We start from the raw sequence: 26,154 nt of genomic DNA on the forward strand, positions 1-26,154 counted from the left end.
AAGGGGCTCCTCGCCCAGCGGTGAACGGAAAGTCATCCACCTTCAGTGAGCGTCTGAGTCACTGCCCGCATCATCTATCCAAAAATGAGCACTCGTGGTCCCCACCCCAGGGAGTCTGGGATGGGGCTAGAATCCCTCTTCACTCGGCATGTGCTTCTGAGCTCACGTACCATCCTGACTCTTGGGTTTCTAAAAGGTCTGGGATCTATTCACGTATCCCATGTCTCGGTCTCTGCTTTAAAGATTATTTTCAACGGTGGCTCCCAAATTTCTCTGCAGAAATGTCTTAGAAGAACAACAATCTGGTTTGAAGAAGGAGTCTTGAATCTGTTTTTGCTGAACATTCTAGATAAGACCGAGGAAACATCAGTTGTCCATGTCAGAAACCAGAGATGGATAATGGAGGTGACTGGGGGACACCATAACTATTTGCTTGATTCCCACCAGTCCCTCTCCCTGGGCCCAGAGACCTTCTCCTGAACTCCAGACTTGCCGTTAGAGCCATTTAACCACAAGCAGTAGAACAAGTCTCTGCCCAAGTCAGTATAGGCATTTATTAGGAAGGTATCAGATGACTCCCAGAATAACAAGAGGACTAGAGAACAAGGCTCAGAAATTGGTAGGAGGCAGGGCAGATTTTAGGGTCTGAGTAGAAGGAGCTCTTAGGGTTTTTTGTTTTGTTTTTTTCTGGGAGCCATGCCTGGAGTGAATGAATTCCACCTATTTTCAATATTTCTGCTGTTTTTCTGAAGACTCAAATCCCTGGCTTGGCTTGCTCAGGGGAGGTCTACCCACCTTCAGTAACAGCCTTAATAATCCAGAAGGAAGGCTTATTCCCCAGTGGAGATGGGGGAATAGATGCCAAAAAAAAAAAGCAATCCGTGTCTCGTGACCTGATAGCATGCTTCTGTGGCTTCTCAGACTTCGCTAGAAGTAAGTTCCATGAGACCAGGATTTTCGTCTGTGTTGGTCTCTGTTGTGTTCCATGCACATAGAATAGTTTCTGGCACATGGCAGATCCTCCATAAGTATACACTGAATGAATGAATGAACGAATGCCCAGAGACAGGCTGTATGCCGTGATGGTTAAGACACAGCCTCTAGAGTCGGGCTGCCCGAGTTCAAAGCCCAGCTCTCTCACTTCCTCATGGTGTTAACCTTGGGGGCACCAAGCTCCTTTGCGCTTGTGTGCACAGACCTCCTCATAGCTAAAGTGACATGGACAAGAACACGTTGCATTCCATAGGGTCCTAGTTAGAATGGGATTAGAACAGCGTCTTATGTTGGCTGTTGTCCATCTATCCACTGCTCTTACCAACTATCCCCAAACTCAGAGACTTCGAGTTTTGTATTTGCTCGTGAATCTTTAATTCGGACTGGGCTCAGGCCAGACGACTGGCGCCTGCTCCCTGTGGCGTCTGTTGCTGTTGGAATATCCATGAGAGCAGCACGGCCACGCGTCGGACGCCTCGGCACAGACGGCGCAGTGGCAGCGCTGGCAGGAAGAGTTTCCCTGGGATCCTGTATCTGGGACCTTGCTTCTTCCCGTTAGCCGGGTTCACGGTTCTCTTCCGTGTAGCCGTAGGACTGCTGCTTCTCGTGGGGTCTCCCCGCGGAGTTGCGGAGCTGCCACGTAAGAAGTTTTGGCTGACCTGTTTCCGAGGGTGCAAAGGTGGAAGCTTCTAGATTCTTTAAGGCATAAGGTCTCAAGGCTTAGGTTGCATTCTATTGGGTTTCTCAACCTTGGCACTATGGACATCTGGGGCTGGGTAATTCCCTGGAGTGGGGGACTCTACTGGACTGGACGTTGGTGGCTGACCCTTTTCTGGCCTCTACCCACTCGATGCCGGTTGCACTCCCCTTCCCCTAACTCTTGACAAAACTGTCTCCAGACATTGTCCGAAGTCCCCTGGGAGGGCCGAGTCTCCCCAGGTTGAGTCCGATTTGGTTAAAGCAAGTCACGGGTCCAGCCGAGATTTAAGGAGGGAGATGGAGGAAGACCCGAGGACCGGGGACCTGGCTCGGGCGCGGCTACCAGCGCGCGGAGCCCCAACCTGGCAGCGTCTCCCAGCCTGGCTGGCTGCAGGAATCCCGTTCCTGGATTCTGCCCGCGAGGTTGGGCCATGTCGCCTTCTATCCGACGGGCTGCTCCTTCTGTTTGCCTCATGTCCTCTCTTGTCACCGGCAGGGCCCTGCCATCTCCGTGTCCCGTCACTGCTCTTGGTCTTCTCTCCCGCACCACCCTTGGGCCAAGAACGGCTCTTCCCTCTCTTCCCCGCCCTCCGGCAGCTAACCCGCCTCTACAGAGCCTCCTACAGCCCGGGACCCTACAGCCCGGGACCCGACTCCGCGCTGGAAAAGGCTGCTCTTGTAGCCTCTGAGTGCGGCGCACGGCCCCATACCCACACACGAGCACTACACTCTCTCTCTCGAAGGCGTCCGCTGTGTCCCGCCTTCCCCCTCTCACTCCTATTTTTTCTTCCAGATTCATCTTAGGGTCACGTCCCCCGGGAAACCTTCTGAAAAGGCCAGTCCAATTTAGGAGTTTTGGGGAGGGCAGAGTCGATGTCATATTCATCTTCATGTTCCCACAGTGTCTGTTGCATGGAAAGTATTTCTTATATCAATAAATGACCGATTTAAAAGCCAAGGGAAAGAATTTAAAATTTGAGGAGAGACTGAGGAAGTGTGGAAGCAATCATGTCGTGGTCTAGGGCAGAGCCTTCTGGGCGGGAGGATCAGCACGTTCACGGCCAGAGGCTTAAGTGGGTAAGTGTGTTTGCGGAGGGTGAGGAGGCCCGTGAGGCACAACAAGGAAGAACGGCGGGAGATGAGGTCAGACCGGCAATGGGCCGGACCGTTCGGCTTTGTAGGCCAAGGTCAGTGCTCTGGATTTTATTCCAAGTGAGACAAGAAACCACGGGGAGAAGGTTTGAGCAGAAGAGTGACTTACACCGACCTGTGATGTTAGAGGATTATTCTGGCTCCGGGATTGAGGATAGACCGGGAGGCCAGCGTGGAAGCAGTGAGGATGCTTTTGCAATATCTGGCAAGAGATGCTGCCAAGAGATGGCCGTTGTTGGTGGACTGGATGTGGGATCGGAGAGAAGGAATGGTGTGGGGATGATTTCATGGTGTGTGGTCGAGCAAGAAGAATGGAGAACAGCTTTCTGATAGGGGGAGATTGTTTAGGGATAGAAATTAATGTGTAGGGGTACCTGGGGGCGCTCATTGGGTTAAGCCTCTGCCTTCCGCTCAGGTCATGATCTCAGGGTCCTGGGATGGAGCCCCGCATCGGGTTCTCTGCTCAGGGGGGAGCCTGCTTCCCCCTCTCTCTCTCTGCCTGCCTCTCTGCTTACTTGTGGTCTCTGTCTGTCAAATAAATAAATAAAATCTTAAAAAAGAAAAAGAAAATACAATGGCTCAAAACAATAGAATTTCATTTCTCATAATACAGCCATCTGGGAAAGTTGTAGATCGTTGGCAAACTCAGCACAAGACCTACATCTAAGGAGAGCTGGGAACAAAAGCCTGGTTAAAGTGGTTGAACAAGAATGGGAAGTGGGGGCATTGGAATTGGAGACTGGGCATGAACGGCTCTTTTAAGGAGTTTGGTTTTGAAGGGAGCCAAGAAGTGGGGGGGAGGGGTGGTGGCTTGAGGGAGATGGAGGCTCCAGGCTTCTTGTTGTTATTGCTATTGTTGTTTTTTGTTTTGATGTTTTAAGGCTTTTTTAAAGTAGGAGAAATGACAGCATGTTTGTATGCTGATGGGAATGGTTCAGAGAGGACGATGCAGAAGGAGAGAGCGCATTTCAAGAGCCCCCAGGCCCTGAGCAGCAGAAGAAACTCCAACCGGATGAGGGCTTGGCTTTAGGCAGAAGGAAGAACCATCGCTCACCCATAAAGGCAGCGGGTGAGGCGAGCGGTCGGGCACAGACGCGGGCAGGGGTCAACCACCCTGGTGTGTCTGGGACTGAGGGTTTTCGGAGATCATGAGGCTTTCAGTGCCCAAACGCACGTAGCCCACGGCAAACAGGAATGCTTGGTCGGTCCCCTCCGAGGTAAGAAACTTTGTGGTGTGAGTTTATGGACGTTCTCTTTTGACTGTTTAGGGTGTGGCCAAATGAGGAAGGGCAAGTAGATTTGAACCGTTACTAAGCATCTACATAGCCTGAATCCCACCACTATACAGTGTGAAGGGTCACCTGAGGTTGTTTTCCCTGTCCTTGGGGAGATTAGGCTCGTCGGAAAAGAGAAAGGAACGTGACTGCTTAAAGCAAGCCAACATGGGGTGTGTGTAGTGGAGCCCCTAAGTCACGTTCCATGTTTTCCAGGAACCCATTATCTGCTAGAAGAGATAACAGTAATAACAGCAATAGCAATAACAGTTAACACCCATTGTTTTATTCTATCTTTCACAGCACCTGATGGGGGAGGTCCAATTGTTATCATCTCCATTTTACAACTGAGGGAATGAATGCAGAGTGCCGAAGCAATTTCTTCAGGTCATACATGAGTGGTAGAAACATGTCTTTTACCCTGGGGACTCCTTGCCCAAGTTTTTAAGTGCTATAAAGCATGGTAATATGTGATGAATAACTGACAAGTGTCCTACAAATTTAGAAGGAGAGATAACTTTTGTTTAGGGAAATCCAGGAAGCCTTCCTGGAGGAATTGTTACTCAATGGAACTTAAAGGAAGTTAGGATTTCATTAGACAGAGGTGAGGGAAGGACGTGCCAGGCCCAGAAACCTCAAAGAGAACTAAGTTGTCTTTTTTGTCACCTGCTAACCTCATCAACTCCCAGTCTCTATGGCCAGCTTGGTTCTCCTTTGCTTCCAAAAGAGTTCTTTGTGATTTTAAGAAAGTAGAATCATCAGCTAGAATAATTTTGATTTTCTTACACATGTCCAGTTTGTCTCTAGAGTTCCAGAACGAGCATCAGAACTCTGTTGGTCTTCAGAAGAAAAATAAGTAAATACATATTAATTAACATATATACATACACATACAGAACAGACATAGAGAAACTGCAGCCGTCATAACAATTCTCATCCCACACAGCGGTATAACAACTTATAATTAAGAAATAGAATTTTTGCCAGCATTCCAGGATTCCCACCCATGCCACATCTTTTTTTTTTGACTCTTTTTTTTTTTTTAAAGATTTTATTTATTTATTTGAGAGAGAGAGACCATGAAAGGGGAGAGGTCCGAGGGAGAAACAGACTCCCCACAGAGCAGGGAGCCCGAAGCAGTTGCCCAACCAACTGAGCCCCCCAAGTGCCCCCTCAAGCCACTTTTTATCACAACTCCCTGTCCCCCCTCCTATAACTGTTAAAATTAGAAACTAGTTTTGCCTATTTTTGAATTTGATATGAAGGGAATCCTACACTTTTTAATTCTTTTATCTGGCTTTTTCTTTTCCTCAGTGTGTTTATAAGATTTATTCATAATGATGGATATAATCATAGGTTTTTCATTCTCCTTGCTGTGTGGTATTTTACTGCATGAGTAGTCCAGAGAATTCCACTATTTATTAAATCATTCTACCATTGGGGCGCCTGGGTGGCTCAGCTGAAGCGTCTGCCTTCAGCTCAGGTCATGATCCCGGCGTCCTGGGCGGGAGGCGCGTGCAGTCAGGCTCCCTGCTCGCAGCGGCGTCCGCTTCTCCCGATCCCTGTGCCCCTTTCCTTCCCTGTCCCGTGCGCATTCTCTCTCTCTCTCTCTCAAATAGATAAAATCTTTAAAACAAATCATTCTACTGCTGATGTGTGTTTAAATCAAGTTTTTTGGCAATTAAGAATACTGTTGCCATGAACAATTTTGCACATGCCTTTTGAAAATGTGCTCATTTCTTTTCAGCATAAACTTGCACGTGCGTTTAAAAACACGCCAGCTTCTTTCTAGTGTTCCCACGTCTTAGCACCCGACTGTGCTTCTAGTTCCACTGCGTCTAGTACCACTGGGTCTTCTAGTACTTCTAGTACTGATGAGGTTATGGGGTCAAAATGGCCACTTAGCAGCACTCTTGGTTTGAGACAGAGCTTTTTACCAGATTACAAAATGCACTGAAACCAGGTGACCAGGTCTCCAGAGATGAAAATAAAGTATGACACGTAGGCAATAAAACATGGCACGTAGCAAAGATCGAGCACAAGCCAAGTCTACCTCCTTCCTGAGTGGCTCTGGTCCCAAACTATTAACATGGCTCGTTCTCATTCCTTCCGAGTGACTTCAGTCACGAAGCCCTTGTACAGGAACTGTTTCCGGCCAAGGGTGTTCTGTTTCATCATCATGTTTACTATGTGCAACACATGATAGATACCAATATTTGTTTGCGGAGAGACCTACCGGTTCGGTCCCTGATGGTATAGAGGATCACATCCTGTACTTCCTCGCAGGCTAAGTTTCCGTACTGTTCTGGATGGTACCTCGTCGCCACCTGAAACTAGTGAGCATTTGAAATGTGGTCGTTGTGACTGAAGGCCTGGATATTTTTAATATTTAATTTTAATTGATTTAAATTAAAAAATGATACTCAATTTTATTATGAGAACGTCTAAGGATGTTTAGTCCAACTCGGCTATGTAAATCTACCCTTTTTTTAGCTGTAAATTTTATGAAACCCAAGTCCCATTAAGTATTTTTTGATAAATATTTTATTTATTTATTTCACAGAGAGGTCACAATTAGGCAGAGAGGCAGGCAGAGAGAGAGACGGGGGGTGGGGTGGGGAAGCAGGCTCCCCGTGGAGCAGAGAGCCCGATGCGGGGCTCGATCCCAGGACCCTGGGATTATGACCTGAGCTGAAAACAGAGGCTTTAACCTGCTGAGCCACCCAGGTGCCCCATCATTAAGTATTTTTTGATAAATATTTTACAACCACATTGAGTGTAAAATACAGAAAAATATTTTGTATGAAAAAAAATGTAAAGATCTTATTAAATTTCTATATTGACTACATTTCAAAATCACATCTTAAATATACTGGGCTAAATAAAGTGCACCATTAAATTTAATTTCATTTATTTCTTTTATCCTTTTATGGTGGCCACTGGCCAATTGTAAATTACATATTTGGCTTGCACTCTTTATCTGTTGGAGAGTTGCTTTTCTAAAGATTCCCTGATACAGTGTTTTGGGGCAATTCCTGATAGTCTTCTGCCTCAGAGAGCTAGGTGAGAATATCGATTTCCATAAACGCAATTCCTGATAGTCTTCTGCCTCAGAGAGCTAGGTGAGAATATCGATTTCCATAAACGCAGGCTACGTTTCAGTTCGTGGCTGCCGGTCAGGAGATGGAGGTGCATTTGGTCGAGGGAAATGAACGTGAACTGTGGTGTCAGGCCTGTCTGGGTCTGTATCTGCCACTTACTATATGGCTGACCTGGAGCAAAGTGTTTGACCGCTCTGAGTGCACGAGCTCCCGGATTTCCTCTTATGTAAGTCAGGGACGTGAGTACCACAGAGGACATGGTCCGTGTTCCATCTAGGTTCTTTGGGTCCTGTTTATTATTTGTGTGTGTGTGCGTGTGTGCGTGTGGACACACCCAACCCCTGCCTCAATGGGGACACATGTAGGGATACCCTCCCAAACTTCCGCGGTTCCTCAGCCTAAGTAGAGACTCTACCTGGAAGTCATATCCCCATCTGAGGTTCAGCTCTGGGAACCCAACCTAAGATATATTTCTTGGAGATTAAATGAGAAGCACCTGACACAGGGGAGGTCCTTAATCCTACCCCATGTCACATACCAGCCAATATATAACAGCGATTTTACTACCTCATCAGGAACATGTGATTATCAGAGACTTTTTATACTTTAGGAGTAGGTCTGTCCTGACACATCCGTGGTCTCCCTCACTGAGCTCTGTACCCCAACTCTGTTTTCCTTCAGCTCAGATGTCACAGACATGTAAAAACTCATAGGTTCTAAGGACCATAAAGAATACGGTATCAACATGTGAACACTAATGTTACATGTGTTCCCGTGATTTCTGAGTACAGCGTTGGACACTGAGTAATGACATCACCCCAGGGGACTGATTGTACGGCTTTGGAGGAGCATCAACTATTTCAGTAAGAAAAGGAGATTCCTGCAGCCAGAAGAGAGCTTGCTGACTTCAATAACACACTATAGGAAAACATATTATGATTAGAGCATTTTTGTATTAAAGAGAATCTGCTTATAGTTTCACATACTTTTGGTTCATTCTCTTGACAAATGTTCAGTCATACTGATAGTTACCATTTATCAAAGTTCATGATATGCTGGTTGTTATTTTAATGTGTTGGCAGACACTATCTCATTTAATCTACACCAAAACTCACTTCAGACATTATCTCCTCAGAGAAGTTGTCCTCAACTCTATGGGCAAATAATCTTTGACAAAACAGGAAAAAAATATACAGTGGAAAAAAGAGTCTCTTCAATAAATGGTGCTGGGAAAACTGGGCAGCTATATGCAGAAGAATGAAACTCAACCATTCTCTTACACCATACACAAAGATAAACTCAAAATGGATAAAAGACCTCAACGTGAGACAGGAATCCATCAGAATCCTGGAGGAGAACATAGGCAGTAACCTTTTCGATATCAGCCACAGCAACTTTTTTCAAGATATGTCTCCAAAGGCAAAGGAAACAAAAGCAAAAATGAACTTTTGGGACTTCATCAGAATCAAAAGCTTCTGCACAGCAAATGAAACAGTCAACAAAACAAAGAGGCAGCCCACAGAATGGGAGAAGATATTTGCAAATGACAGTACAGACAAAAGGTTGATATCCAGGATCTATAATGAACTCCTCAAACTCAACACACACAAAACAGATAATCATATCAAAAAATGGGCAGAAGATATGAACAGACACTTCTCCAATGAAGACATACAAATGGCTATCAGACACATGAAAAAATGTTCATCATCACTAGCCCTCAAGGAAATTCAAATTAAAACCACATTGAGATACCACCTTACACCAGTTAGAATGGCCAAAATTAGCAAGACAGGAAACAACATGTGTTGGAGAGGATGTGGAGAAAGGGGAACCCTCTTACACTGTTGGTGGGAATGCAAGTTGGTGCAGCCTCTTTAAAGAACAGTGTGGAGATTCCTCAAGATATTAAAAATAGAACTTCCCTATGACCCTGCCATTGCACTCCTGGGTATTTACCCCAAAGATATAGATGTAGTGAAAAGAAGGGCCATCTGCACCCCAATGTTCATAGCAGCAATGGCCAAGGTCGCCAAACTATGGAAAGAACCAAGATGCCCTTCAACGGACAAATGGATAAGGAAGATGTGTTCCATATACACTATGGAGTATTATGCCTCCATCAGAAAGGAGGAATACCCAACTTTTGTATCAACATGGACGGGGCTGCTCTGAATTAACTACCCTCCGTTGTGCTTTGCTGCCTCTATCATTACTTGAACATTTTTGCTTACTTGGATGAAGGGTTTATTGTGCTCCTCTGTACCTAACTCACCCCTGCACACCCCCTCCCCGTCCCAGTTAGAATCCGTGTTGCAGAGAGTGAGCTCTTTTCTGTTTCCACAGGTTCTAGAATAGTGCCTGGCAGAGGGCTGGCTCTCAGGGAATATTTACTGAACAACAGAAGGAATGAAAATATTGTTGTAGATGAGGTCTCGGAAGCCCAGGGAGGCTAAAAGGGAAGATGCCAGAGCCGGGAATGGCAGCTCTCATTTGAAGCCCCGTCTTTTATGTTAACACTATTGTCATGTGTTATGTGTGCGACAGAGGAAGACATATCTTACCCGCGAGGACATCACTCTGCTGAGGAGGAGACTAGTTCCTCTTCAGCCGATACTTATTAGCTAACTCTTGCTAGGGAGGAACTGGATCAAGCGCCAGGAACACAGACGTGAACAATGCAGATGCAGATGCAGCTCTGGAGCCTTTGGTCCAGAATCCTGAGCGGGGAAGACCCGTATTATGAGGAACAACAAGTGAGCTAAGGATTTGGACAAGGAATGCACAGGGATGGGAAAGAAAAGCAGGGTAGCCCAACAAAGCCAAGGGCGTCAGGGAAAGCGTCTTTGTGGGAGGGAAGGTAGCCTGTTCAAGAGGCTGAGGAAAGTACAACGTGAAGGTCGTTAGAGGTGAGGGCAAGAATGGCCGGAGGCAAACAGAATAGCCTGGAAAATGACGCTTCTAAGTAAGAATCGCGCAGCCTGGGGAGTGATTCTTCCTAACGGACATTGGTTTCAGCGCTGTTGCGAGGGGAGCTGAGGAAGTGGGGAGGTTCTCCCTCCACGGGAAGCTTCATGAAGTCGTTGACAATGACACTTAGGCTTGGAGGGGTCCCAGGGTACAGAGAGACCGAGGCAGGAGAAGAACGCGAGGACAGTTTCTTGTTTCTTTCTGATTCGACTTTGTGAGTAATACATTCAATGGCTTTGGACACACAATGCATAAAACTGTGAAAGATCTCACTTCCGCTGCTGTTTTCTCACCCGCCCAATTCCCAAACTCACACCACCACTGGTAATGTATTAGTTCCTTATATGTCCTTTCAAAACTACTTTATGCAAACACAAGCCACTGTAAATAGAAATTCTTACCCCCCCTTTTACTGCACTAGGTAGCATGTTAGAGTCATCATTTTATACTTATTAACAATGTATCTGGGAAACCTTTCCATATCGGTACATAGAGGTCTTTCTCATTTATAAATAGCTGCACAACGTTTATACAGATGTACCATAATTTATTTCATGAGTCTTTTATTGATAACTTTTAGGGTGTTTTCGATCTTTGGCTACTAAACAGTTTTGTAGATATGGCAACAGATAACTGTGCAATATATTTATGATTTTTAAAGCTATGGCTGAATTGTCATCAAAGGAGGTTATATGAAAATGCCTCCAAATGGTTAAATTTAACTACAAAATTAATCATAAAACTGGAAGCAAATAAAATGAGTTATTTTTTAAAATGATGCCACTAATGTATTTGCTCATTTCCAATAAAATACTGGATATAACTAAAAATTGAAAATGGAAAGTGCTAGCATGTACTGGATAAGGTACAGACCCGGATTTTGTGAAGCCTGAAGCTTATACAACTTAGGGCGGTCTTCTTTAAGAAAAGTGATGTGAAGTTACAAAACAGGCCGTATGGAACTTTGGAAGGGGCTCAGGTGAGAAAGGGGTCCCAGAAGGTTCACTGGCTTTGTGCCACATCTGCTCTTTAAAGGACATGCATCACACACGCAGAAGAAAACTAATTACTCCTCCTTTTCAAGCGGGAGAAGCCGTGTTCAAAAAGTGCTGGGCCCTGTCCGTAGCTACATACCAGCGAGACTAAACCCACAGGCCTTCGAGATCTTGGCCCTGCGATAAAGGTGATGTTCCCTGTATCCACACCCCGTCTTCCCAAACGGATTTCCAGTTCCATCCAGAACATTCCAGGATGTTCCAGTCACGTGACGTATTTCACCTTAGGAGCTCCAAACACCCTTCTTGTTAATATTAACAATAATTCCATGATATGGAATTTCACGTTATAGAGATGATCCGGGGAGAAGTTCCAAGGGCCGCCCATCAGTTCCATCGATCCCGGTCAGATGCATAGACGTTGTAGCTGGCCTGGGGTTAGCACTGGGAAATGACTTCCTTATCCCAGGTTTGAGAGAGATAAGCTGACGAGTTGCTCTTAATGATCTGAAGTTAATGATCTCTCTCTCTAACAAGCAGTGGCTTGTTTGCTTGGTCGGTCCCACGTTCGGCTGCCACCCCTGAGACTGCCGCCCTCGCGCTACCTCTGGGGAGAGAAGACAGCCAGCGGGTGAGGAGACACACACATTCTTTGGAAGAGCAGAAGAGAGCACCCAAGCAGAGCCGGGAAGAAGGAAGAGAGGGATCCAGAACCAGGGCTAAGAGACAACCGAGTTAACTAGTCTGATGCCAGTTAAAAATAAAGCGGAAGTCAAGTCCGCAGGAACGCAAGCACAGAACAGACATTCAGAAATACGGGCCACCTGCCGGGCAAGATTAGGTTTGGGGGAACCGATCCATTTAACACAGAGAGACTCAGATCTGATATTTAAAGTACAGGCATTATGCAGTTAGGTGAGACGTGGAAAGAGCCCCTCTGCAGCCACCTGTGTGCAAATTTTAGAGGTTCTATGACTATGTGGAAATAATGTTGACCTTCACTCAAACATGCCTCGTAAACTGGGTTCATGTTCATTGCTAGTGTGTAAATGTCCGCAGTTGAGTTCTCAGGCCCAAGATGAACAGGTTTGGTAACTGCTTGTGAGGAAGCTTTTTCTGCTGCTGCTTCTTTCCCTTTTCTTTCCTTCCTGTCTTCCCTTTGTTTCAAACTGACCCCTCAAAGGCAAAGTTCTTTTTCTTTTCTTTTTTTTTTTTTAAGATCACTGATGCTTGTGCAAGATGTAATGAATTTACAACCGCAGACTCTGACATGCAAGAAGCATCACCTTTTACCTTTTATTTTGTTGTTGATTAAAAAGAATGTGTTTATTTCATCTTCGTTGGTTTCTTTAAAATTCATTCTACTCCCACGGTACCTCACTAGGTGGAGGAAGATTGAGTCTTTGGGGATTTCATCACCCGCTGATCATAAAGACTCAGGATGCGCATGCAGTGTCCCCAGATTGGGTGTAGCAGTCACCGCGGCTTTGGCCAACCCACAGGTGTCCCCAAGTACCTTTTGCTTTGCCACCTTCCTTGATGTGAGCCGTAGAGAAGTGGTCAGTGATGGTCCTGACTAATGAGAGGTAAGAGAACTTCTTTCTGCTGCGGGTGTAGGAAACGACTTGTTTTTCCTGACAAAATGGGTGAAGACCTTCGAGTTCTCTCTTCCTCTTATTCTCCGGACTTAATAGGGACATGGTGTCACAGCAGCCATCTTGCAGTCATGAAGGACGGCCCAGGAGAGCTGCACACTTGGTGGCCCCAGCATCGTTGAACCACTGAACCAGCTCCGTGAGCCACTTCCTTCTAGAACTTCTTCCTGTGAGAGGAAAAAGAAATACCTACTCTTTGTTAAGCCACTGTATGGTGAGTTTCTCATTATTTACTGCTTAAAGGATTTCTAACCGAGCCACAGAGAAAACAACTCTATTCTCCAGTCCATGCTGGCGGCTGACACCCTGACGGTGTCAACAATTCCTTGAGGTCCAGTGAGAAGTTGCTCCTGGACCACTCACTGGACGAAGAGACAACCAGGGCTGGGGCCCTGGTTACCTCGAGTTCAGAAGCCAGGCAGCCACTCCCTCTACGGCTCAGGGAGGGAGCCGGGGCTGGGTCCCTGCAACTTTGAGCACCCGTAGCCCGCTGTCTGCCGGCTTCTCCTCTTGCCACTTCCAGAAGCACTCGCCTCCCTCCTTTCTTCACTCGGCATATCGAGCCCCGTCCCTTGTGTGAGCTACGGTCTTTATAAACGAACGGAGAGGCTTTCTCAGGAAGCTGCTGCTTTCCAGTCAGCTTCAAGCCATCTCCGCGACACGGGACGGAAAGGGAGCTCTCTGCGTCAGATGTAGGGAGAAAACCAAAGAGAGAGCCCGTAGACGTTAATATTTCAATAAATAGCTTGCCACACCTAGCCGTCGAGCAAAGTAGCCTCCGTGGGAGGAGACACTGAGCGTGATGACAGCTGAGTCATCAGCTCTGTAAACTGGAGCCCTGTGCAAACTTGCGTGGACGAAGTCATTGGACGCGCTTCTCACCTGCTCTGCAGGCACCGGGATGCTTCCTCATGCATAGGCCAGAGCGCTCTGGACTCTGGGGCCGTGGGAATGGGCGGGGAGTGGGCAGGGAGACATGCTCAACACTTCCTCCTTCCAAGACTTGCCGTCCTGAACTTCACCATTTACATTGAAGACGCCGGAGCTTTCATTTGAAACTGTCCTTTACGTTGAAGACGCCGGAGCTTTCATTTGAAACTGTCCTGTTCTTATTTCTGCAACTTTTTATGGTTGGAAGTTTTACTTATGGTTTAATACCTTTTCTTGAAAAGGTAATCATTTATATGATTAATAGTAGAATGGATTGTAATAGCAAATGCCTGGAACTGATGTCACGACATATCGGCAGGAGTCTGAGTATACAAACTGTAGTGCAAACACGGAACGGAATGCTTTTTAGTTACAAAACGGAGTGTGGAGGTGCTCTCTAATGGGGATGAACAATCCTGTCTCCCTTTCCCGTCCCCCCGTCCCTTATCTGCGCAATTTCCATTCCCTTCATAAAAGGTTTCTTAGGCATCTCTTCAGAGTTTCTTCATACACAAGAAAATAGAAATGCAGATTCTCATTTTTCTTTTTTATACTAAGATACTTCACGTGCTGCTCTGCTCCTCATTTGGTTTCACCAAAGAGTCTATCTTGATCTCTTTCCAAAATCGAAGACTTTCGCTTGTCCCAAGTCTCCCTACACATCGTGCAGCAGCATTGTAAAGTTTTCTTCGTATCAGTCCTACACATGTTTATTCCTAGGATTTTTTTCCTTTCATCTTCGTCTTTTTGTTCTTCCTGGGCTTGCTTTTCCCTTCTGTTCCAGTGGCTGTTCTCTTCTGCTCTGGTTGTATGTGTATTGATTTCTGTGCATTAGCTCTTAACCTTTCCACTCTGCTTTTATTTTTTAAACATTTTCACAAACTCTGATTAAGATAAATCCTCCTCTTTTGGCACAGATTTCTTTCTTTCTTTTATTTTTCTTGAAAGATTTATTTATGTATTTATTTGACAGATAGAGACCCAGAGAGAGAGAACAGAAGCAGGGGGGCTAGTGGGGGAGGGAAAAGCAGGCTCCCCTCAGAGGAGGAAGATGGACACGCGGCTCAGTCCCAGGACTCTGGGATCACGACCTGAGCCGAAGGCAGATGCTTCACCACTGAGCCACCTGGGTTCCTGGGCACGGGTCTATTCACAATGCAAAGCTCTATGTTCTGGGCTTTCGGAGCCGTGACGGCTCTAAGTCCCCGTGTGCTCAGGGCTCCTCACGACAAGATCGTCTGCTGACATTCAGAGAGTAATGATCAGTCCGGGGCTTCGTAGAAGGGACTGCCGGACTGCAGCGCAATCAAAACTACAAAACAATGTTGCAGAAGCTGTTCAGCCAGATACTACAACACAGCCGTGCGTGGCTGTCCTGGCTGTTTGGTTTGTCGGTTGAGCTACGGTCCATGTTTCCTCGGTGCTTCTGGCCCACCATACCTGGCACTTTGGGGAACACAAAGAGAGAACTCTTCACATATTTTGCGGGTACCAGCTCAGTATCTTAGGTTCATCTGTTCGTAAGATCTTTCTCTGCCATCATCTGAACTGCCGTCCTAAGGACACACGATTCGAGTGCAATACGATCACAATAGATGTTTTCTATTCCTGTTATTTACAAGCAGCCGTAACTGACCAGAAGGGACACACGAGGTCAGACCTATGACATAGTCCCTACTGCAATGAGCTCTAAGTAGGTGGCTTTTAAATGAGACAACCTTGTAGAGTTATTTCCTAAAAACTTTGGACCAAGGGTGCCTGGGTGGCTCTGTCGCTTAAGCATCTGCCTTCAGCTCGGGTCGTGATCCCAGGGTCCTGGCATGGAGCCCCGGGTTGGTCTGTCCGCTCCGCGGGAGGCTGCTTCTCCCTCTGCCTCCACCTCACCCCCCTCTCACGCTCTCTCTCTCACTTGCTCTCTGTCTCTCTCAAATAAATGAATAAAAATAAAATGTTTTCAAAAATAATAAAAATAAATTAAAAAAAAAAACTTGGACCAAAAGGTCAATCAAAACCCAAATATTTGTGATCAGGTGTCATTCTCTTTCAATTAAAGGCCGCACAATTTCGTAATAGTCTACAATAATTGCTCCCAAAGTGTAGCAAAAATATTTTTTAAGTCAGCTTTTCATTATTTATAAGGAAACTCTAAGGCTTGTGTCTCTTACGAGGCCACATTTCTTTTCATCTCTATTTTCAGTTATTTCAGGTTTCCCCGGAGCTTCCTTGGAGCCTGTCAGAAGTCATGAGATCTGCAGAACCGGTTGGAGAGTTGCAGACGCTCAAGCTCACCCAGTGCAGCCCCCGCGTTGCACAGATGAAGACACCAGGGAAGGGAATGGCTAGCCGACGGCTCAGCATCACGCGGCGAGCTCCTGAGGGAGCCCCGAGTGGGAGCCCAGCCTCCTGCCCCGCCGCCCAGCCTTCCGTCACCCCATCCCGGCGCACCTCGCTAGGCGTGAAGAAGAAAACACCTTCCGACCATCACTGTTGACAAAGACGTGGGGACTGCTCACCGTCCGGAGGCACATTCCAACTGTTCGCCGGGAATCCTTTTTCCCTATTGGGCAAGCTCCCTCAGTGCCACAGGGGTCACGGCTGCGCGTGTTGTCACTGACTTCAGGCACTGGGGCGGCCCTGGTCTCCAGGTATAGCGCGGCCCACACTGTCGCTCCGGCAGCGTGACGCACACACAGCTCACAGTCCTGCCAAAAGTGAGATCATTTTTATTTCCACCAAATCTGTTATTTCTCTGTTCTTATTTTATTGATTTTTCTTTACTTGATAATCACCCATTTGTCTAAGTCCTCACCATTCTTGACCCGTCACATTCCTTTTATTTTCATTTTCTGTGGTCCCATCACTTAAATATTCCCTGCATATTTTCTCATCTCTTCCTCTCTGTTTGCACGTGGCTCCGTCACTTTTCACCTGCACTCTTCCCTTTGTCTCTTTCCTCTCCAAACTACTCCCCACATGATCTTCCGAGTCATTTTTCCAAAGGGTAAGCATCCTCTTGCTATGCTCCTGCCTCAAGATGCTTCCTGTCTTCCCCAGGTCCACTAAAGCCAAACGGCATGATTATTTAAGGTCCTTCATGACGACCTGTCCCCTGCTTGCCCAACTTTTCTACCACCACAGCTTTTCAACGTCAGGATCCATAAATGCAAAAACACTTGCAATTTTTCGAAGTCATGAAACAACTGCGTGTCCTCGTGTCCCCGTGTCCTTGGACATGCAGCTCCTCTTGGCCCAACATACTCTCCTCTGCCCCCTCTCCGACCTCCGAGCCTGTTGTCCGCAGCTGCTCTTGTCACCCTCTGAGTCGACCCTGAGCACAAAGATGAGCCTCACAGTGATGCCTGTAGGCAGAATTTATTTTCTGATGCTTCCACTGGGCCTTGTTTGTGCTTCTACTATTATATCTTGCACCATGTTATAATTCCTTATTTACACGTTACTGTGGTGCTTCCCTTTGCCTCCAGACCTAGCAGGGCCTGAACAAACCGTGGAACAATAACTGGGCACGCGTGGTAGCAATCGAGGGCAACACTTTGTGGTCAGACGTAACCTCGTATACTTAGAACATCTGAAAATAACACTATTTGGTCAATGCTGCTCAGAACAGACTCATTGCCCAAGCTATAGAGTTGAAATGTTTTGAATTTATAGAATTTTAATGACTATAATTTAGAATGATTATGGTTCATATCTACCTTACCCTTTCATTGAAACGGATTTTGTTTCCTCACTGTGAAATCATCGCACATAACGATCTCCAGGTGACGCACAGTCATTTCGGCATGTGGAGATATGGAAAAGGCATCTTACATTTTATGTTTATTTTTCAGCAGAGGATTTACCGGTGTTTCATGTGTATTGTGAGCATTAGTGAGCATCTGCATCTCTACAATCTTTGGTCGAATACATTTTATTACACATTTATTAAGATGTTCCGGACTTCTGGGCCTTAACAACATTTGTGATGAGGTTATTACATACATACACAAAGATCAGATAAATAAGGTTAAATACGGTGTTTACTAAATTAAACGGGGACACGGAGCTAATCGCAGCACTAGCCCAGGGACTGGCGAAGGTTTCACTTCAGGGCCTCCCTCTAGGTTCCACCAGAGCGCACGCGACCGAGAGGAACGCTCTTGTGTCCCCCGGGAATCCAGCTGCTTATTTCCTTCCAAGGTGAAATTTATTCGAATGTGCTAATTTTACCTAGCATTTGCATTTTACTCCATTACGTATTGTTTTAAATAGCAACTTCTAATTGTTAACCTAATAGACCTCGATGTAACTCCAGAAGGCTGTGCCAGGAGGAAGCTTAACCTGATAGACATCGACGTAACTCCAGAAGGCTGTGCCAGGAGGAAGCTGGAGTTTCCTGCACTCGCCTTCGCTTGCCACAGGTCCTCAGAGCTGCCCAGTTCAAGGAGCAGGGCTGGTGGAAAAGTACGGAGCCTGCTACGTCCGGCCGTGGGCCCAGCGCTGGTTTTGCCACTCACTGGCTCTCGATTTTAAGCAAATCACATATCCTTTCAGAGTTTCAGTTCTTCCCCTTAATGAGAATGGTGACACCGGCCTTAGCTCCTCAGAGGGTTATTTTTAAAATTGAATGAAAATTGTTCAGCGAGCTGAACACTCCGGCTTAGAGCACGGGCAGGAGAAACGGAGCGCTGGTAGCCAGAACTGCAGCCGAACGTCATCGCATCAGGCCACTGCCCCCAAGACACTGCGGCTGCCACCTGTGGCCTCTCGGTGCCTTACCATCCCCGCTGACCCCGCATCACAGCTGTGGGGTCGCTGTGGCCCCCGTTCTTGCTGGCACCTCCACAGTGAACTCTGGCCTCGTGAAGTCCTAACCGCAGCTGCAGGCAAGGCTGCATCAGGCCTCCTGTCTTTTACGGCAGCAGATTGGCTCAGGATCCAATGCACAGGCCAACAGAATGGAAACTCCCTCCCGTACAAGAAGGGATTAAGATGCTGGACCCACAGCAGCTCCTTCTCAAATACCACCACAGCCTCCTAACTGCCCTCACGGCCTCCAGCTTGTTCCCCTCCAACCTCCTACCACTGCCGGCATCAGAAATTTTTCTCAAAGGAAAATCTGGTCTCTGCCACTGCTGTTTAAAGTCTCCCAGGATCCGCTCCCCACAATGCCAGGGTCATGCATACGCATCAGAACGCAGTGCACACACTTCTGTGGTCCTTAACTGCACCACAGCCTCTCTCTTCTGAGTTTCGCGTTCCCCTTCGGCCCAGCCCAAGGGCTGGTTTTCCCAGTAGGACATGCTCTTCATGCCCATTTGCCTTCCCTTTTATGAAAAGGAGAACTCTGAGGGAATTAAAAAGACAAAAGACCAGCATCCTAGCATCTGTCTTCAAAAAAGCCAACTGCTGGGCTCTTCCAGACAGGGAGGGGATAAAGGCAGGGACCTTCCACATCCAGGCTGACGCTGGGCGACCAGGAAGAGAACCGCAGGTCTCCCTGCTGGGGCTGGAGGCACCGCCGGTCCCCGCTCAGTGGGAGAAGCACCTAGCCCGCCCCAGCACAGTCCCAAGGGCCGGAGTGCGGGGACCAGTCGAAGAGCAGTCGGCAGCCAGAGAACCAAATTCATGCCTCTACTCCGCTCGTCCTGGCCGGACGTAATCCCAAGCTGCTTGCTTTGATCCGTGGAAAGGGAGTCCAGAAAGTGGGAACACTGGAATATTCTGCCTGGATGCCGATGTGATCCCAGGCCGGTTGATGCTTACGTTGGAAGTGGACAGTACCCGCAGGGCCGGTCGGCCCCGGGGCCGGCCCGCGCACGCTGCCCCTCGACTGCTTCTTTTTCTCGGGGCAGGAGACGACCTCACGCCCTCCAGACTCAGCCGACTGTGCAGATACACAGGGCTGTGGAAGGATCCGGAGGAAGCTGTGAAGCTAGATCACTCCTGGGCGCAGAGAGTAGCTCAGGAGAGGAAATTTGATTTTAGGCCCTTCTGTACTACTTGAATTTCTTCACAATACTAGTGCGTTATTTGAATGATTGGATTTTTAAAAAACCAACTCAAGAATTAGAGAAATGGTAGTGCCTCCTTCTTTGCTATTTTGTTTTTTGCATTTCTTTCCAAAGGACCTAATGTGTCCTGTAAAGGAAGGCACAGAAGCCATGTGGGAAACAAAAAGGAAGACTGTCTTAAGCAGTTGAATGAAACATTATTATGTTAAAATTACTGAGAGCGGTTTCCTCAGAATATTGCTGAACAATGCAGTTCGGAAATTATTATCACTATTATTATCATTATTATTCGTTAGATTATTTATTTATTTGACACAGCGAGAGGGAACACAAGCAGGGGGAGCGGGAGAGGGAGAAGCAGGCTTCCCGCCAAGCAGGGGAGCCTGATGCGGGACTCGATCCCAGGACCCTGGGATCATGACCTGAGCTGAAGGCAGACGCTTAAAAACTGAACCCAGGCGCCCCAAATGTTGGAAATTATTAACTAAAATGTACTCATCCACACAGCGAAGGATGGAATAAACCGGTAAATAAAGATTGTGTTGCATGTCCTTCACATATACAACAACCACCTCAGCGACCATGGGCGGGCCAGTTACTCACGGTCCGTCCTGCTTTAGCCGCTGGGATGCCTCCCCCTCCTGGGACAGCGTCCAGGCTTCCACACAGGAGCACCAGGTTGTCCTGTCCTCCCTGTCACGGGCACGCTGGCTTTTTAACCACCCTTTCTTTTTTCAAATGGGCAGCAGCCATATTTTATCATTTGATTTTATTTTTTAAGATTCTGTTTATTTATTTGACAGAGAGCGCGCCCACGCAGGGGGAGCGACAGGCAGAGGGAGAAGCAGCTCCCCGTGGAGCAGGGAGCCCGAGGCGGGGCTCCGTCCCAGAACCCCCAGATCACGACCTGAGCCAAGGGAGGACGCCGCGCTGACTGAGCCACCCAGACGCCCCTTCTCATTTGATTTTTGTGATAGCCCTTGGAAAAATAAAGGTAGTTACTATCTCTTTCTTGACGAGGAAAGCTCTTGTTTTTTGACGGAGCTGGGATGAAGCTTCTCGTCTCCTGACTACGAAGTTTCCTGAGTTTGCACCGTCCGCCTCATCTGCACTCTCAAACCACCCTCTGCGTTTTCTTCACGTGTTATTCTAATAATATGTTATTCTTCTAATACTACGGTCCTCTCTCCGACAGTCTCCTTCCCTGCTATTTCCCTGTGCCCTGTTCTTGCCCTTCATAAGATGAAAAAGGAAATATCTATATTCAAACTGAATGTGTATGTGTGTTTTGTTTGTTTTCTCCACTAGGGTATAAGTTCAATGAGGGCAAGACCATGTGTCGACCAACCCTCCTACTATACCCATTTAGGGCCTGGCATGTGGTAGGAACACAATAAGCATTTGTTGAATGAATGAAGAAACATCAGCTTCTGCAATAGGTAGCACTCACTCGGCCTCATTTATTTTATATTATTTTGAGATAATTTATTTTTAAATAATCTCTATACCTGACATGGGACTCGAACTCACAACCCCAAGATCAAGAGGCACGGGCTCTACTGACTGAGCCAGCAGACCCTTCATTTAAACTAGCATGAACAGAAAAGGAACTCTGTGGACCCGAGTATTTAGGGAGTTCAGGAATCAACTGGCTTCGATCACAGCTCTCCTGGGTGAGATGAAAGATATTTCTCCTCTTCCCTTCTCCCAGTGCCGACTTTCTGGGTCCTCCTCCTCGTCTCGCTCCTCCGGCTCCCTCAGGCTTGCCTCCTACAGCTGGGGCTCCCCTCCACTCCCTCTGTGCGCGGCGGAGACGGCGGCTCGGAACTCGGGGGCTGCTGCCCTGCTCTGGCATCCCAGCCAAGAGAAAGTCTCTCTCTCTCAACATCTGTGTCTCCGTGGCAGGAAACGTGAAATTTAGGATTGGCCAGACCTGTGTCCATTGTGGGGGGTGGGCACGGTGATCGGCAGCTCCTCTCAAAGCCCGTGGAAGAGGGCACGGGTGTTTTCCCAGAGCAAGGGATCCTGTGCCCAGGAAAAGAGCGTGTGTCCTCCAGACATGTTCACGGGGAATTTTATTAAGGAGTGGAGGCAACTTCCTGCCTCTCACATAGAAACTCTCTGCATGGACCTGAATTATGACCTTTGGAACTCTTGGACTTAGATCATACATTTTTAAAGGACGGACCACACTTTATTCCTTGAGTCCCAAAGCGTCGGTAGGTCAAGTGCAGCCGGGAAGACGACCCCACCCACACCAGCACGGCTCTGTGCAGCCAAGCAGAGGACCGCAAAACTCCTTTTTTTGGTTGTTTGTTTTGGCTTTCAACCAAATAGGAACTCGAGAAATTTGTTTGTCGATAAATTGTGCTTCCACGTGCAGGAGGAAATGTGCTCAGTAACAAGCACAGGATGTGGACCTCCGTTGCATGCACAGAGTTCTGCGGGCGGCGTCCTCAGGGTCCTACGCAGGGGGTCGAACAGGGAATGCTCAGGGTTCAGACCGCGGCTAAGTACTAGCTTTCCTGTGGCCTTGATATATGTTTTAAGGTTTTATTTATTTGAGAGGGAGAGAGAGAGAACATAAGAGGGAGAGGTCAGAGGGAGAAGCCAACTCCCCGAGGAGGTGGAGCGAGGACTCGATCCCATGACTCCGGGGTCATGACCGGAGCCAAAGGCAGTGCGTGGTTCACCGTCTGAGCCACCCAGGCGCCCGCAGCCTTGATTCTTAGAGGGAGAAGTGGGCTTTCAGAGTTAGGCGCTTGTTGATTTGCTCAGGTCCCCGTGTTTGAGAACAGTCTTCTGGGAAAGAAATAAAGATAAATTAAAAAAAAAAAAAATCAATGTTCCTTCTCAGTTTCTATTTCTAGCTACTTTGCTTTTATCTCCTTTCTGAATGGCATGAAGTGCCTCTTAATGCAACAGATTATAAATGAAGGTGAATGACTGCGACTAGTGCTATTCAGATATCCGATAATGTAGGCTCAGGGACTCAAATGTCACTTATCATACAGAAAGTAGTAAACTAGTTCTTTCTTAGTCACTTTTTTTTTTTTTTTTAAACTTTAGAATCTGGGTCTCAAGGAGAAGGAATGGTGAAATGTTCTGCTTTTTAAAGTTATAAATATATGTGATTAATAAGAAAAACACTGAGGGAAATGAAAACAACCTCACAGCCTGCACTTCCTGACATCCTCTTTTGATTTTGTAAAGTTTCCTGTCATGACTTCTCAGTATATTTATTTTTAAGGAAGTTCCTTTAGCAAGAAGAGAGACCCTAGCACCCTGTCCCTCCTGAGACACCCACCCCCACCCCCACCCATCAAAGACTTAGAAATCTGTGCTGCAGTATTATTCTACATTTTAAACAACAGGGCCATGACATCCGTCTCTAGATGGTTTGCGAAGCAGTAGAGAGGAGAGAGGAGAGAGAAAGTGAGAAGTACCAGATCCTGGATTTCTGCCTCTTTGCACAGTGCAGGAGCTTGAAGGCAACAATTTCATGATTATCGTTAGTTATTATTTTTCTTCTTCTTTTTTTTTTTAACATAAAATGTATTATTTGTTTCAGGGGTACAGGTCTGTGTTTCATCAGTCTTACACAATTCACAGCACTCATCATAGCACGTACCCTCCCCAGTGTCCATCACCCGGCCACCCCATCCCTCCCGCACCCCCTCCCCTCCAGCAACCCTCAGTTTGTTTCCTGAGACTAAGAGTCTCTTATGGTTTGTCTCCCTCCCTGGTTTCATCTTGTTTCATTTTCCCCTTCCCTTCCCCTATGATCCTCTGTCTTGTTTCTCAAATTTCTCATATCCATGAGATCATATGATAATGTCTTTCTCTGATTGACTTACTTCGCTTGGCATGGTACTCTCTAGTTCCATCCACGTCATTGCAAATGGCAAGATTTCATTTCTTTTGATGGATGCATAGTATTCCATTGTGTATATATACCACATCTTCTTTATCCATTCATCTGTTGTAGGCTCTTTCCATAGTTTGGCTATTGTGGACATTGCTTCTATAAACATTCGAGAGCACGTGCCCCTTTGGATCACTACGTTTGTATCTTTAGGGTAAATACCCAATAGTGCAATTGCTGGGTCATAGGGCAGTTCTATTTTCAACATTTTGAGGAACCTCCATGCTGTTTTCCAGAGTTGTTGCACCAGCTTGCATTCCCACCAGCACTGTAGAAGGGTTCCTCTTTCTCGTCATCCTTGCCAACATCTGTTGTTTCCTAAGTGGTTGATTTTAGCCATTCTGACTGGTGTGAAGTGGTATCTCATTATGGTTTTGATTTGTATTTCTCTGATGCCAAGTGATGCTAAGCATTTTTTCATGTGTCTGTTGGCCATCTGGATGTCTTCTTTCCAAAATGTCTGTTCATGTCCTCTGCCCATTTCTTGATTGGATTATTTGTTCTTTGGATGTTGAGTTTGATGAGTTATTTTTAGACTTTGGATGCTAGTCCTTTATTATTATTAATAGCTAACATTTATTGAGCTTTTGCTAGGTATCATCATTGTGCTAAGTACTTTACATACCTACACACTCTCGCACACACTCTCGCACACACTCACATACACACTCACATACTGTAAACTTGTCATGTGGCCATATTAGAGTATATACTGTGGGTTAAGGCTCTGTTTTTGGTGATCCATAAGTGAATCCAGAAATTAATTTAATAGGAAAGATAAATTCAAGCCTATAACATCCTTATGAAGTGAATTGTATTATCCCCATTTTATAAAAGAGGAATGTCAGAACTTAGGAGGTTAAGTAACTCACCCAAGTTCATAGAGTTAGTAAGAGGTAAAACTGCATTTGGGGCTGTGTCTTAACTTCTGTGACTGACTATACTACATCATTTAACAATTCTGAATGTAGCACATTAGAAACAATTACGCGTAGAAGAAAACATATATCCTGTAAGGGAGAACTCAAGGCTTATGCACAATCACCCAACCTGCAGTGTACTGAATATAGGCTTAAGAGCTGTGTGTGTGTGTGTGTGTGTGTGTGTGTGTGTGTTAGAATTGTGGGGAAAAAAAATTCATAGAACTCCATACCATTAATAGGAATATCAAAATTCATGAGTGACTTTGAGGTGAAGAGAGTTTCTAACTTTCGAAGATGCATAATTCTACATTTACACTGTACTTTACAGCTTATCCGGAGCTTTCCTAGATATCATGTGATTCTCACACATTCTGTGGCTCAGTATGTATGGCCTTTTTATGGTACAGGCTGTAAGAGTGGTTACAGCTGATAAGAGCTAGTTATCAATGGGAAAGCCAACATATTTTGGTCACAGTCCAATAGTATGAAATGGCACTTACAGATAATCTGTCATTATGAAATCTCCCGCTCTTAAAGAAGTAGCAAAGCTGCCAAATGAGTGAGGAAGCAGATGTAATTTAATAGGCCCCAAAAAGCTCATATACAAATGCAATCAATAAGTTGACTCTAGGGGACTTAGCCTGGGAGGCTCAGTGAGTCAAGCATCTGCCTTCGGCTCCAGACATGATCGTGGGGTCCTGGAATTGAGTCCTGCATGAGGCTCCTTGCTCAGCGGGAAGCCTGCTTCCCCCTCTGCCTGCTGCTCCCCCTTCGTGTGCACTCTCTCTCTCTCACTGTGACAAATAAATTTAAAAAGTCTAAAAATAAAAGTTGACTCTGAGACACCAACAGCTTTTGAAGAAAACATCTCTACCTTTCAGAAATAACGATGATGGTGTTTGTGAAATACATTTGTCATTTCAAAAATATCTTCCAAAATTATTAGGACCACATCAGTTGTCAGTACTCATACATTAAGTCTCACTTAATCTTTGCTTTTTCTGGAAAAAAAAAGTGCATTTACTTACACAGAGAGAAACCCATTCAGTCTGTGTTGACTACCATTTTACTCAGGTTTAAAGAAGACCTTCATTACTCTCGAAGACTTCCTCACAGAACTGCCACAATGCCCAGCAGGGTTTCTGCTGTGGGTTAAGGCCGTGTTTTTGGTGGTCACAATCCATCTATGAAATCAGTGTAACGAGTAGAGACAAATAATTGTTTAAAATTAAACAGATCAGAATAGACCATATCAGAAGGTCTCACAGGTAGTTAATGCAAGTGTGTTTTGGGGAAATTCTGTTTCAGTGTTTTATGTGTACACTAAGTATTGACACTTAATGCAGTTTGTAGTAAAAAAAAAAAAAAGATTTGAATAAAATAAATGAGTCACGGGGATGTAATTTATAGCACAGGGAATATAGTTAGTAATACCGTAATAGTTTTATACAGTGACATGACAGATGATAGCTAGACCCATCAAGGTGATCGTTTTATAATGTTTGAAAATATTGAATCGCTATGTT

At 46.2% G+C, this 26,154-nt stretch overlaps 1 long non-coding RNA gene across 1 annotated transcript in view; it reads left to right on the top strand.

Moving 5' to 3' along the window:
- LOC309863319 overlaps positions 1-21,054 on the top strand; it is a 35,779-nt gene extending 14,725 nt beyond the window's left edge. Inside the window, exons 4-5 of the long non-coding RNA XR_014310994.1 lie at positions 15,967-18,050; positions 18,102-21,054. This is a non-coding gene — a long non-coding RNA (uncharacterized lncRNA). The remainder of the gene's footprint in view (positions 1-15,966; positions 18,051-18,101) is intronic.
- The last annotated feature ends 5,100 nt before the right edge of the window (positions 21,055-26,154 follow it).

This window comes from Mustela nivalis (assembly GCF_964662115.1).
Source record: "Mustela nivalis genome assembly, chromosome: 4".
NCBI classification, from domain to species: Eukaryota; Metazoa; Chordata; class Mammalia; order Carnivora; family Mustelidae; genus Mustela; species Mustela nivalis.